General features: G+C 44.6%; 1 long non-coding RNA gene across 1 annotated transcript; it reads right to left on the bottom strand.

The window, feature by feature from the left end:
• Nucleotides 1-8,099: 8,099 nt before the first annotated feature.
• On the bottom strand, nt 8,100-11,714 carry LOC125098315 (uncharacterized). Its single transcript, XR_007126798.1, has 2 exons — nt 11,623-11,714; nt 8,100-8,369 (listed from the first exon to the last, which is right to left on the bottom strand). It is a non-coding gene; the product is annotated as an uncharacterized LOC125098315 (long non-coding RNA).
• Nucleotides 11,715-13,058: the final 1,344 nt, after the last annotated feature.

The following is a 13,058-nucleotide window of genomic DNA, read 5'->3' as shown; positions in this document are numbered from 1 at the left end:
TGTTTTGTTTGTATGTGATTTTTATTTTCCCATACGTTTCCTTTTCCTCGGGTTTTCATATTTGCTACTTTAACAGGTTCATAGCCCAGATACATAGACTTAGCACGCTGAGCCTCACACCTGCCTCTGTGCCTGGAGCCTCCCTTTCCCGAGTCACCGTGGCAAGGATTTCTACCTGGGTGCCTCACATGCCTAGGAAGCTCATGTCCAAACTCCCCTTCTACCGCATCTCCCACTCAGGGTCCACCTGATCTCCCAAGTCACAAAGGTGGAGGTGTGCTGGCCTCCTGCCCGCCTCCTCCCCTCTGCCTCCACACTCAGTCACCCCCTTTCTGTGCCCACCCCTCCTCTCTATCCTCCAGCACTGTCCTAGCTCTGGTCCACATGGCCTACCACTGGGATCCCTGTAGCATTGCTCCACCCCGTGTCCAGGAATCCAGGGAGTGGCTCCTTAATGACTGGTGTTTCCATTTTGGTAAATGTGCTTTCCTCCTAACAAAAGCAAGAAGCAGACACTGGCATGAGGATTTGCATGCAGATGAACTTGGAGGATGCATTCCCAGGAGAACCTGCTCAAGGAGCAGGGGAAGCAGAACAGAACTCAGAAAGAAGTCCTGCAGGGGAGGCTACTTCGAGCTGAGTCTCCAACCTGATCCCACAGAAAACTCTGGGGTCTAAGGGGAACCCATACCGTCTGTACCACCAACTCAAGGAGCTAGGCTTCCCTATCCTGTGTCAGTCAGTCCTTGGTTTGGGACCAACACAGAAGTAGAGGTGAAGACACAGGGAGACCAATTAATTCCCTAGTGCCCCACTGGGTAGGTGGGGGAAGAGATGGAGCCCAGGCAAGCTGACTTTGGGCCCACAGCTTTGCCCCCCACCACGTTAGCCACCTGCCTCACTGACATGAGGGTTCTGACAGCCAGTGCAGCCTGCGGGGTTCACCTGGGAATAATTGGAGGGTAAGAATTGGAAACAAGTTCTCACTAAAGTATTTTTCCATCTATGACTCCATTTGCCAAAGCCCTACAGGCAAGTACTATTATCCCCTACTTGACATGAGGAGTTCAGGGTACAGAGAGGCCAAGCGACTTGCCTGAGGTCTCACAGCCAGGTAGTGGCAAGGTCACAGTTCAACCCCCAGGTCCTCTGACCCTGTTTTAGGACATGGTAGGCAGCACAGGGTACAACCCAGAGAATGATGCCGTGGCCGGTGAAACTGTATGCTGACGAAAATTGGGGTTCCATGGCCCCCTTTAGTGTTTCCCTAGAACACCTCAAAACACCTTCTCCTCTCTCCTTCTCTCAGGAGCAGGAAGTGGTCTGGCTAAGTGTGGTCTGAGTTCTAGGGATGGGAATGGGTAGATCCTGGGAGCTGAGAGCAAAAGTCCCAGGAGAACAAATGAGTCAGCTCATGTCCCCCCAATACCCCATGATGTGCCTGTTAAAAGGAAAGTCAGAACATATCTCTTCTTTGCTCTAACCCTCATGGGTCTGTTTTACCCAGGGTAGAAGCCACATCTTTGTGAGGACCTTTATGGCCCTATATGGTCTGCACCCCCGACACTCCCCACTACCTTTCCCATCTTACTTCCTACTCCACCATGTCCACCTGGCTCCAGCCTCCCCTGCCTTCCTGCTGGGCTTCATACAGGCTCAGCAGGGGTCTGCCTCAGGGTCCTCGCCCTTGCAGGGGCAAAGGGCTCTCTCTATCTGGGATGCTCTTTTCCCAGATAACCACTTCATTCTGGTCGTTATCTCTGAGCACTCCATCTCAACACAATCTCCCCCATTACTTCCCATTACTCTTCTCTGCTTTAATTTCCCATTTCTACTGTAATTTTACTTACTTATCTTCATGATGTGTCCCACCTCCTGCCCTCTGCCTTTCCACCCTTGAAGCTCCCAAAGGGCAGACACTATTTCTCTCTCCTTCACTCACCGCTGTATCCTCGTGTCTAGAATAGGGTCTGGCTCACACGACATCTAAGAGGTTTGTTGTCACAATGAATGAACTGTTGTAGGGGGTCATGTCGGTGGTGTTTCCTACCCCTTCATCCCCCAGCAGGGTGAAGAGCATGTGCTTCTGCGTCACACAGACTAGGCTCAGATTTTAAGAGTTAATGACCCTGTGGCCTTGAGCCAAGAATTCATCTCTGTGATTGAAAGCCTCATTTTTAAAGTAGTGATTCTTACTCATATCTCATGAGGTCTTGGGGGAGACCAAGACACGAAATACTGGTACATGGTATGCACCTGAGCCCTGTGAACTAGGTGGTGGGCTGCCTGAGGATCCAGGTTAATTTTAAAACCAGGATAATTTTAAAATCTCAAATATTCACAGACCTGGGTACTTAGCCTCACCTCTGAAATTAGCTGTTAAGTGTGAAAAGAAGCTAGCTGGCTGGTATTACAGCATGAGGTCTGAGATGTTGCCTTAACAGATAATTTTAGTAGACACATTAACAACATTTAAATAGAAATTTGGGATAATTAATGAATAAATGAGAAATAACAGGTGGAAAAACTTTCCCTTTTCTAGGTTTTCTATACAAAGCACCTTAAGAAACCCTTTGCATAGATAGTTCTCCTTCATATCTGAGATCGAGTTTCCTCCTGACCCCCTCTGTACATTTATGTTGATTTAATATGTATATTCAGTAAGTTATATGTAATGAAAAGCTTACTCATATAAGGGAACATCACTGACCTCTCACTGGCTCATTTACCCTGCTTCATTCATTCACTGAACAAATGCTTATCAGATACTACATACGTGCCAGGCCCTGCGCTGGACCCTGGGGGGTTGCGGAAGTAATTAATAGATTGCTTTCATAAAGCTCACAATTTAGAAAGGAGAGATATAAAAACCTGCATACAAATACCAACCATCTAATACTGGAAGTGGTCCAGAGAGCTACAGAAAAGGAAGATGATAATTCAGACAAGGGGAGAAATTGCTTCCAGGTTGAGTCATGCAGTTACACGTGATCTTCTTTGACAGAAATAACCCTCTCTCTGCTGGCACCGTGTTCAGTTCCAACAGAATGAGAAGAAGGAAAGCAGAGGATAGTTAGCAAACAGGAAGGCCTCAAGCTTCCCCCACCATCCTGGCTCCTCAGCCAGCTCTTGTGTGGGTCACTGTCATCCTCCTACTCGCTTCCCTCCAGAGCCTTCTCCAGTTCTTGTCTACATGGTCCTTGGACGCAACTGGCCATCTCCTCCATGAATCTGGTCTTGCCTCAGCTTCTCCTGGTTTGATCCCACCCCATCTGACATCCTCTGGGGTCTTCAAATCACCCTCCTGAGATTGTGCCTACAGAGCAGGGTCCCCCCCATCCTCGTTTGGTCTCAAGAAAGAAATCTCTAAGATGACAGAAAATACTGCTTCCTCCACCGGACCATTTATCTCATTAACAGCAGTAATAATCACAGTATTTGTAATCCAGAAAATGCAGTAAAATAAGACTAGGGGCATAGAATGAAGTGTAAATGGCTCCCTTCTGATGATAAAACAGGATGTAGACCTAGCCATCACTTCCCGCCCGAAACCAGGGAGTGTGTGTGCTGTGAGTTCTAGAGGGTGCTTGGTCGAAGGGGGCAGAATGTGTAGAGTTTACTGAGTTTACAGAGTTAGTTGCACTCAGGTGCAACCCTTCTGAGTCTAAGGGAATTTAACATCCTGCCGAGGACCCAGGGTGATCCTGGAAGCATGGAAAAAGCAATGACTTATGCTGAGCGAAGTTGAAATGCTGAGACTTGCCATGGCAGGTGGGGAAGGCTCAGGGGAGGGGGCATGCTGAAAAAGATGGACTTTGTCTACATTGTGGAAGACCCATTCAGAGAACAAATCACTTACCACAAATGTAAAGAATGCTCTGTTGAGAGGGCACTAGCATCACAAAAAGTGGGGGCTCTCCTCTGTGGACCGGGGCCAACGCAGGAGGGGCTATGAAAGGGCTTGGCTTGCAAATAACAATGGGGATGATGGGATCCTAAAGCAGTAGAGGCCAGCTGGCAGCATGTAATGAGGTGGTGGTAACGACTACAAGTGTCCAAGCAGGAGGGCCTGACACAGAGGACTAGGGAGACTGTTAATGCAATGTGGCATCCTTGGGGGCAAAACAGATGGGCAGAGGATGAGAGCAATACTCAGCCGGTAGCAGAGGAAGAAATCAAGGACCACCATCTGGTAGCTGAAGGCGAGTCATTTCTCCTACTAACTTCCCTCCTTTCTAAGTTTCTCCTTAGAAAGAGAAGCCCACCAGGATTCTGAAGGACTGAATCCCCAAACATATTTGGAGAAGTAGATCCAAACAGGGTGTCAGGAGGACTGTAGTATGTATGTAGATGTGCTGCCACAAGTGCTTTTTCCAGGAAGAGCTTGCTGCCCATTACGACGGTGTGGTCACATAAACCCTCCTACTAAAGTTTGCTCCTTCAGGGCTTGACTGAGCTACCTCCCCAAGATCACACTTCTCCTAGGGCTGCTAGTGACCAAGGATGATGGTCATCCCACAGTTAACTAGTCCTGGTGAGTCCTCCGTAGCTTTCTCACATCTTTATAAAAGTCCTCTGGAGAAGGCCTTCTTGAGTTATCCTATTTTGAGAGCTCACTGACTCTGATCAATATAACGACCTATACGATGGGCACATCCACAGAAACACCCAAAGAAAAGATTCGGGGGAGGCACATTATGAAGTTCCGTTTTATTTAGCAGGTCAGCGTAAAACCAAAAAAGCTCAGATTACAAACATAAACACAGGGCTGTATTATGTATCCTGCTCGGAGGTTTCTGAAAGATTTCTGCATGTGTTCTCATCAGCCTATAGACGGGGCATTGTATTCTCATTCCAGGCTGTTGGCTGCCTGTCTTAGATGTCACCCACTGAACATGGCACCGACTGGCCATCATCAATCAACCTGGAGTCGATGTCTTTTCAACACTGCAGAGCCTGCCAGGCTCAGGAATGCATTTGTTCTCTGGGGGCTTCCAAAAATATTGACAGTTCTTGGAAGAGATTCAACACTAATTTTGGGGACTTTCTCTTTTTCTTTTCCATGGTGACAGCTTTCCTGACAGCATGAGGCCAAGCATTTCGGCTGTTTAAATGGTGATTTTTTTTTTTTTTTAAAGATGATGATGATCTCATCCCTGTAGCTCTGTCTGGGTGGGTATGAGTGGCAGAGACATCTCAGACGCCAGGCTGTGTAATGAGCTCTCGGGAGGAGGATGAGCTCATCTGATTGCTAGCATGACTGTGGTCTTGGGGTCGGGCTGCCTTCTGTGTATCCATGGCATCTGGTTTCTTGCATATGGGCACCTTTGCTTCTGAAGATGACACAGCTGGCATTTAATTTTCCAGCTGGTCATTGGCGGCTCTTCCCTATAGAAATACTTGCCTCAGATGCCTTCTCAAGAGATGCTAGATAATGCCATTCATCCAACATGCCCTTTACTGTCCTGTCTCCAGACCTTTGCTGTTTCCTCCACCTGGAATGACTGCTCTACCATCTCCGTGTGTCCAAATCCTAATTATCTTTTGATCTCCATTGTCGCCATGCAGTCTTCCCATAGTAGAATTTAATATCCCCCTTATCTGAACATCTGCAATATTCTACTTCTGTGATAATTTAGAAATAATATGTGTGTAGCATTTCCACTTTCTAGGCACTTCACATTCACACTAGTAATCCTTAAAACCTAGGATGTTATCCCATTAGTTGTTGAAGGCTTGTCCACTGTGGCAGTCATTGGTCCACCAAAATTTGCAGACCTCCTTTTGGCACATAATAGTGTTGCACTTTCCTGCTCCTATGAAGTTAAGTAAAGCCATATGGCTTGTTTCAGTCAGGAAAACAAAACCAGTAAGTCATCCCTGGGTTAAAGCTTTAAGAGTCAGGGTGTAGCTGGCCATACTCTCTTTTACTCTAGAGCATGATGACGAGCAATGCTGGAGGTCATGGCTACTCTGACAGCCTGGATTCTTTGCTGAGTGCGGAGATCACAAGGTGGGTAAGATGGGTGCAGCCTTGGAGATGCTTGTGGGCTAGTGTAGAGTTACTCATGCTAGTGCATTACTAGGGCTAGTATATGGAATCCTATGTTTTTTAAATGAAATAACTGCTATAATGGCAATATCTTCAGAATTCTGTAGGTAGGTGGGATGAAGACCCTAAACAAGGAATAAATGTTAGCCAGGTCCCAAAGTAAGAGTGGACTATTTCGAGAAGCATGCTAAAGGTACAGAGGCAGGAAAGGAGCTTGAGATGACAGACAAGATAAAGTAAACGAATGGCCTCCCAAGGAGATCATAATGAAAGCTAACACTCTGGTGCTTTTGTGAATGTGTATCTTTATTACAGTGTCTCGATTATTAATGGCACAAAGGAAGTACTGAGTAAGTGATTGTCCCCATGCCTCCCTTCCCCTGTCAAGCTCTGTATTGTGTTTGAGGTCAGGGATGAGGGCTATCTTCATACTGTCTCTATAGATGTTGTACAAGGAGACCTGGGTCTATTCTCCCCAACACATGCCTCTTGCTTCTTTTTGTCAATGCCCTGGTTTAAAACTGTCAATGGTGCCCAGCTACCTTCTGGAGGAAGTTCACTCTCCTGGGGAGACATTCCAGGTCATTCCCAGTCTGTCCCTGAGTTACCTTTCCAGGATCCAAGTGCACTGCATTCCTATAGAAGTATGTGTCCTGAACTTCTAGTTCTCTGGGTCTTTGTTGATCATTCCCCCACCTTGAAAACCCTTCATTCAAAGCCAAGGCCATCTTTCAAAGCCCAGCTTAAATCTCGCCTCCTAGGCGGAGCCAGCCTCTTCCCTGACTCTCTGCCCTTTCCACTGCTGCAGACTAAACCCCTCCACTCTGTTACTGTTCTTTGCTCTAGTTGTTTCTAAAAAGGTTTTTTTTTTCCCCCCTTTGGTTTTTGGCAGTTCTCCTGTGATGTGCTTAGGTGTGATTTTTCCTTTTATTTATCCTGCTTGGGATTTGTAGAGATTCTAAGATCTCTAGCTTGATGTCTTTGGTTGGATTTGTAAACTTCCCAACCATTATCTCTTTATGTAGTGTTGCTGCCCCATTCTGGACCTTCTGTCTTTATGGGGCTCTGTTACCCTGTCTTTTGTATTTACTTGTCTTTTCTCACTTCTCATTTGATTCTCAATGTCTTTCCATTTACAAGTTCTCCTCTCGGCTTGATTTAATCTTCTGTTAAAGAAGTCCATAGTGTTTAATTTTTGTTACTATATTTTTTTGGTTCCAAAATTTTAATTATCTGATAGTTTCTGATATACTGCCAAAATTCTCAATCTTGTTTTTTATCTTCTAGATTATGTATCTTTATTTTATGACTCCGTTATTTTTATCACCCGTGGTCTGTTTCAGTTTCCTATTTTGTTTCCCATTCATATCAGCTTGTCTCCTGGTGTGTCTGGCTTTTTATTGAGTTCCGTACATTGTACACAAAGCAGACAAGAGACGTTGCATGACAATGATCCCCAAGAGACAGGAAACATATGAGATGAGCCCATGATTGATCCAGTTTTCTGGCTTGGGGAACTTTTTAGAAGACTGCAGGGAGAAATGAAAACCAAAAAGAACATAGAGGTTTTGGTGATCTGGAGCAGCTCCTGTGGGCGGATTTTGTGGAACAGGCTATCACAGAGAAGAATGGAGCTACACAGATAAGGAGCTCCAGAAATGTGCACAGGATCCACGACATCTGACCGAATACTAACCTGCACTTGCACAGTGAAACTCTTGGGAGGGAATAAGTGCATTTTGCACGTGGAGAAATAATTATGATGCAAGAGGGACCTAAGTACAAATGGCCACAGATCCTCACACTCTGCCTATTGACCATTGAGATCAGTTCCCAAACCAACATGCCCTTCTGGACCTGTTTTATGTATGTCTTGGGAAACTTGGATTCAAAAGGGTCTCTCCTCTACTTGACATGTCTCCCCCACCCTCTAGGGCTCTTGTCCCTTTCTTTGCTGATCTAGGTATAGGCCCAGTGTGCTGCAAGCAAACAGCTGAGGAATCAGTGTCTCCTTGCTGGCTTGCACCAGTTTTTATGAGTGATTCTCTTGGCTCTCTTTCCTTTGGCTTGGAGAATGGGAACCCTCCACGTCTTCTATTCCCTAGCTGACAGATAGGTGTGGAGCAGGACAGGCAGAAGTAACCTCTCCATAACATTCCTGTATCTTCTCCTGTCGCCTCACAATTCAGTTTAGGCGGGGATCAGAGGAAGTCGCAGTAGGAGCTATCTTGCTGAAGCGGTACCTCTCTAAGTCACCAGGCAGTGTCCGCTGAGAACGGAAGGTCTTCTGTTTTCACTGGTGCCCTTAATTTTCATTCTAGAAAAGAAAAATGAGGTCCCATCCATGCCCTAACAGCATCCTTTTACATATATATCATTTTCACTGTATTCCATTAGTTACTAATTGATTTTTAAAATCACTGCAATATAGATTAAGAATATACCAAAATACAATGTCACATCCTGCCTCTTAAGACTAACATTTTAATAGAATCATTTTCCATGACTTTTCAAATTCTTTCCAAAAATAGTTTTTGACATCCATAATTTACTTAACCCTTTATCCATTAGATATTAGATGCCTTAAAAAAAATCTAACATTGTAAGTAGGGCTATGATGAACATCTTCAAACTTAAGACATTTTTGTGTGATTCTGATTATTTCCTGATATTAGATGATCAGAGTTAGAACTTTGAGGTCACAGGGTATAAACATATTTAATATTCTTGCTACCTCTGGAAAATGTCCCTTCCCAAAATGTTGCAGCAGCTGACACCACTCCAGCACCAGGCAGGAGAAGCCCCTGGGACAGGTTTGAAAAGGAATCAAAGGCACACGGGTTTTCCCTGTCCTCAGAGAGTGACATCATCTCTTAGTGTCTCTGCCAAAAACAATTCTCTGTTGGGTGGGCTGTGAAGCATGACTGTGTTTAAAGCCAACGAAAGGCTCTCTGAAAATGGGATTTTACAGTTTTTTCAAGTGAGTGGGAGGCCAGTTGGCTCTGGATCTGAGCTACAAAGATTTTTTTAAAAATGAGACACACATGAGGATTTTCTCTTTACATATAAAACCTCCAACAGAACAGGAAGGCACTTAGCACTAAATGGTGGTTTCCGAACTGGGTTCAAATCCTGACTCATTAGCTAGATGAATGTCATCATTTACCCCTGTAATTGTGTTTCCTTCATTGTACATTGAGGTGAATAATACCTCTAAGTGTTAGTGAAGCATAAAAAAATAATATCTCCCACCCAGTCCTCTTCCCTGAATTCTAGACACCATCTGCCTACACAGCCCTCCTTGGGTCTCCAGTAGCTCTTTGCAGCTCATCATGCCCAAGACCAGGTCCACCTCACCCCTGCCCAAATGATCTCCCCCTGCTCTTCCACACCTCTGTGTAAGTGGACTTATCTTTCCTGTTCTCAGACACTCCAAAGCCACCTTAGACTCACTCTTTCTCCTGTCTCTCTCTCTCTTAAACACACACACACACACTCCATCTGCAAATCCTGATGTGTCTTTCCTGAAAATACACACAAAATGCAGTTACTTTTCTCAACCTTCCCCACCACCCGTTAATATAAGCCAGCATTGTCTCTCTGGATTGTCACCACCACTTCTAACAGGTCCCTGGCTTTTCCTATTACCCCAACAAAGCAACGAGGGTGGACCTTTCGAAAAGTCTTACACATTGCTCCCACTTTCAGCATCCTCCCCGGCCACTTCTGTCTCACTCAGAATGAAAGTGAGGACTTGGCAGAGCCCTGTGAGGTGCCGTATAATCTAGCCCCATTAACTCCCTGACTGTATCTCCCCCTGGAGGGTTCCAGCCATGGACCCCGCCCCACCATCACTCCTCCAAGTTCATTCCTACCACAGGACCTTTGCAGTTACTGATAAATCTACTTAAAAGCCTCTTGAGTCCACTCTGAGCCTAGCAATTCAGTTTATTCTTTGCCCAAATGCCACCTTCATGACCACATCATTTAAAATGGCAACCCCCATGGTGTCCTGTAGGCTCCACTCTCATTTATTTCACTCCATGTCTCTTACACCAAATGGTTAGCTTATTTGCTTATTTATTTATTTTCTGTCTCCCTTTAGTGGAATATAAACTCCCTAAGGATGGAGATTTTTGCCCATTTTGTTTATTGCTATATCCTCAGGCTGGAACACAGCAAGTATTCAATCAATATTTGCTAGAATAAAGTATAGGGCATGCGGGGATACTTAATAAATGTTAGTTATTATTATTCTCATCTTTAAAATATTAGATTAGCCTCAATTAACTAAATATGTCATGAGGATGTGCAGGTGAACTCAGTTTTCTGGTTTATTATGAATTAAGTCATTGTTGATGAAAGAACACATTTAAAATTGTATTTTACAAAATAAACTTTTAAAAGTAAGGACTGACTAAAAGGACTTTTACTTGCTGACTTAACTTCCAGGCCTCCATCAGCTCTAGTGAAAAAACAGTAACATCTCTTTAGCCCCTTTCTAGCAAGAACTACTTCTGCCTCTCTCTTCTCTGGAGCTCTTAACAAAATCTTACAGAGGGACAGAATAGTGGGGAAGATATATTAAGGGAACACTAAATATCTAAGAAGCTTGATTTTTCCCTTTAGATACAAGCAGATGCTGATAGTGTTCATATTTGTGCTGTGATGGCTGAGCTCCTGATGCATCATCACTATCCCCATCATCATAATCCGTCATATCACCATATCACCATCACCACCACCATCATAATCACCATCACCATTATCAACATCATCACTACCCCATCATCATCAACATCATCACCACCATCACCATCATTATCATCACTAACCTCACCACCACCATCATCATCACCATCACCATTACCGTCATCATCACCATCATCATCACCACCACCACCATCACCATCATCATCACAATCACCATCATTAATAGCATCACCATCCCGCCACCATCATCATCAACATCACCACCACCACATTCATCACCATCATCACTATCATCATCATCAACATCATCAACTTCATCGTTATGTTGATAACTAGTAGTTATTAAGATGCTTACTATGTGCTAGTCACTTTATGAGCCTTTAATTCTCAAACTAACTCTGTTAGATCACCATTATTATAAACCGTATTTTACAGATAAGGAAACAGAGGCTCAAAAGGGTAGGTAGAATTTCTAAGATCATCTATCCATCTATCATTTCTATCCAGTAAGTGGCTCACCAAGGATCTGTCTCATCTTTGTGGGAACCCATGTCTGCCAAGGTTTTTACTGTACAATAGCGCTTCCCTCAGCTACAACCTTCTTGTCAATTATGTGGTCCTTCTGTAGCCTAGAGATGGCTGTTTCAGGTGTTGGACAGATGAACCTGACCTGAGTTTGCTTTACACCTGACCTGAGTTTGCTTTATTTTATAAATATCTGAACAAGTAAATTTTCTCAAATAGGATTTTTAAGCCTTGTAAAACTTTTAAAGACTGATATTGGCCACTTCGGGAATCACTGGAGTTTATACCAGGGAGGAAATTCACAATCCAGGCTGAGCTGCCTGAAGACTTACTTAGAGAGAGTTCCGCTTGTAGGCCCCGCTGCGCTCCTCTTTGTTCCCCATACCCTTAGCATCTCTCCTATCCAGCACAGGGTTCCTGGCAAGTTAGACCCAGCACCAAAAGCAGGGGCAATGTTTCCATGGTGCCAGGGAGTTGCCCTGACCTGTCCATTAACACAACTCACAATTGATCTAGTTGCTTGGAGACACAACATGCTCTATTTAAGGGGTGAGCCAGGGACAGAATGATTCCAATTGGGAACAACTAGCTCTGGAAACCTCACACCCTGTGTGTTGGAGATAGTGCAACTCGTGGGAGCACAGTGATCGGAAGGACATTGGTAGGCAAGGAGGACTTCCCTTCTCTGACCCTAGGATTCTGCTGATGGCTAATGCAGACCTGCTGATATTTCTGCTGAGTTCCCATTCTCGTTTGAAGTCAGCAGCAGAGGGGGTGCTAACTGCATTCAGGTAACACTTCAGAAGGTAATTTCACGCCCTGCCTCAGTGCTGATGAGGCACTATTAATTTGGGGACACTTTAACACCACTTCACTGTGCCAGCTTAGCAACCTGGCTAATTAATAGAAAAAAAAAAGAATAAGGGGTTGACTTAAAGAAACATTGCAATAAAAAAATTAAAAAGTCACTGCAAATGTTTTTATACAAGGAGAGAGTTTGGGATTCTTTATATGTCAGTGGAAATAAGGTTATGATTTTATTGATATACAAATATGGAATCTTGCATATTTTCCTTATAAATCAGTATGGTAGAGTGTAAAAGAATCATGTACAGTGGGAAGTGCGTGAATTTGAGATAAGACAGATCTGAATTTCCATCCAGACTCTATTCTTACTGAAACAGCATGAAGTCTTTCAACCTCAGTGAACTCCACATTCCTCATCTATAACTGGGGCTAAGACTTCCAGTACAGCAGGTTATTCTGATTGGAGACTGCTGTATATGATGCATTTAGTGTTGTGTTGGTCCCATAGGAGGTTCTTTTTTTTTTTTTTTAATTTATTTGACACAGAGAGGGATCACATGTAGGCAGAGCAATAGGCCGAGAGGGGGCGGAAAGCAGGCTCCCTGCTGAGCGGAGAGCCCAATGCAGGGCTCGATCCCAGGACCCTGAGATCATGACCTGAGCCGAAGGCAGAGGCTTAACCTACTGAACCACCCAGGCTCCCCCCATAGGACGTTCTTTATAAACAGTCTATAAATGGTAGTCAACTATCAGAACCCTTCAGACTAGAAAAGCATTCTGGATGTGGATTCTATGAATTCAGAGTTTTGGGGACATAAAACACTCCTTAATACCTTCCTGTACCAGGAATTAGCTGAAACTGCAGTCAAGAAGCTTGCTGGGTCTAAGTGATGCTCTCCTGGGCATCGGGGCCCAGTTCAGGGTTGGCTGGTCCACAAGAGAACCAGGCTTTCGAGTCCAG

Source organism: Lutra lutra, chromosome 4, assembly GCF_902655055.1.
Source record: "Lutra lutra chromosome 4, mLutLut1.2, whole genome shotgun sequence".
In the NCBI taxonomy this organism is placed as follows: domain Eukaryota; kingdom Metazoa; phylum Chordata; class Mammalia; order Carnivora; family Mustelidae; genus Lutra; species Lutra lutra.
Note: the sequence above shows the minus strand (reverse complement) of the source record. Positions and strands in the feature narration are given on the sequence as shown.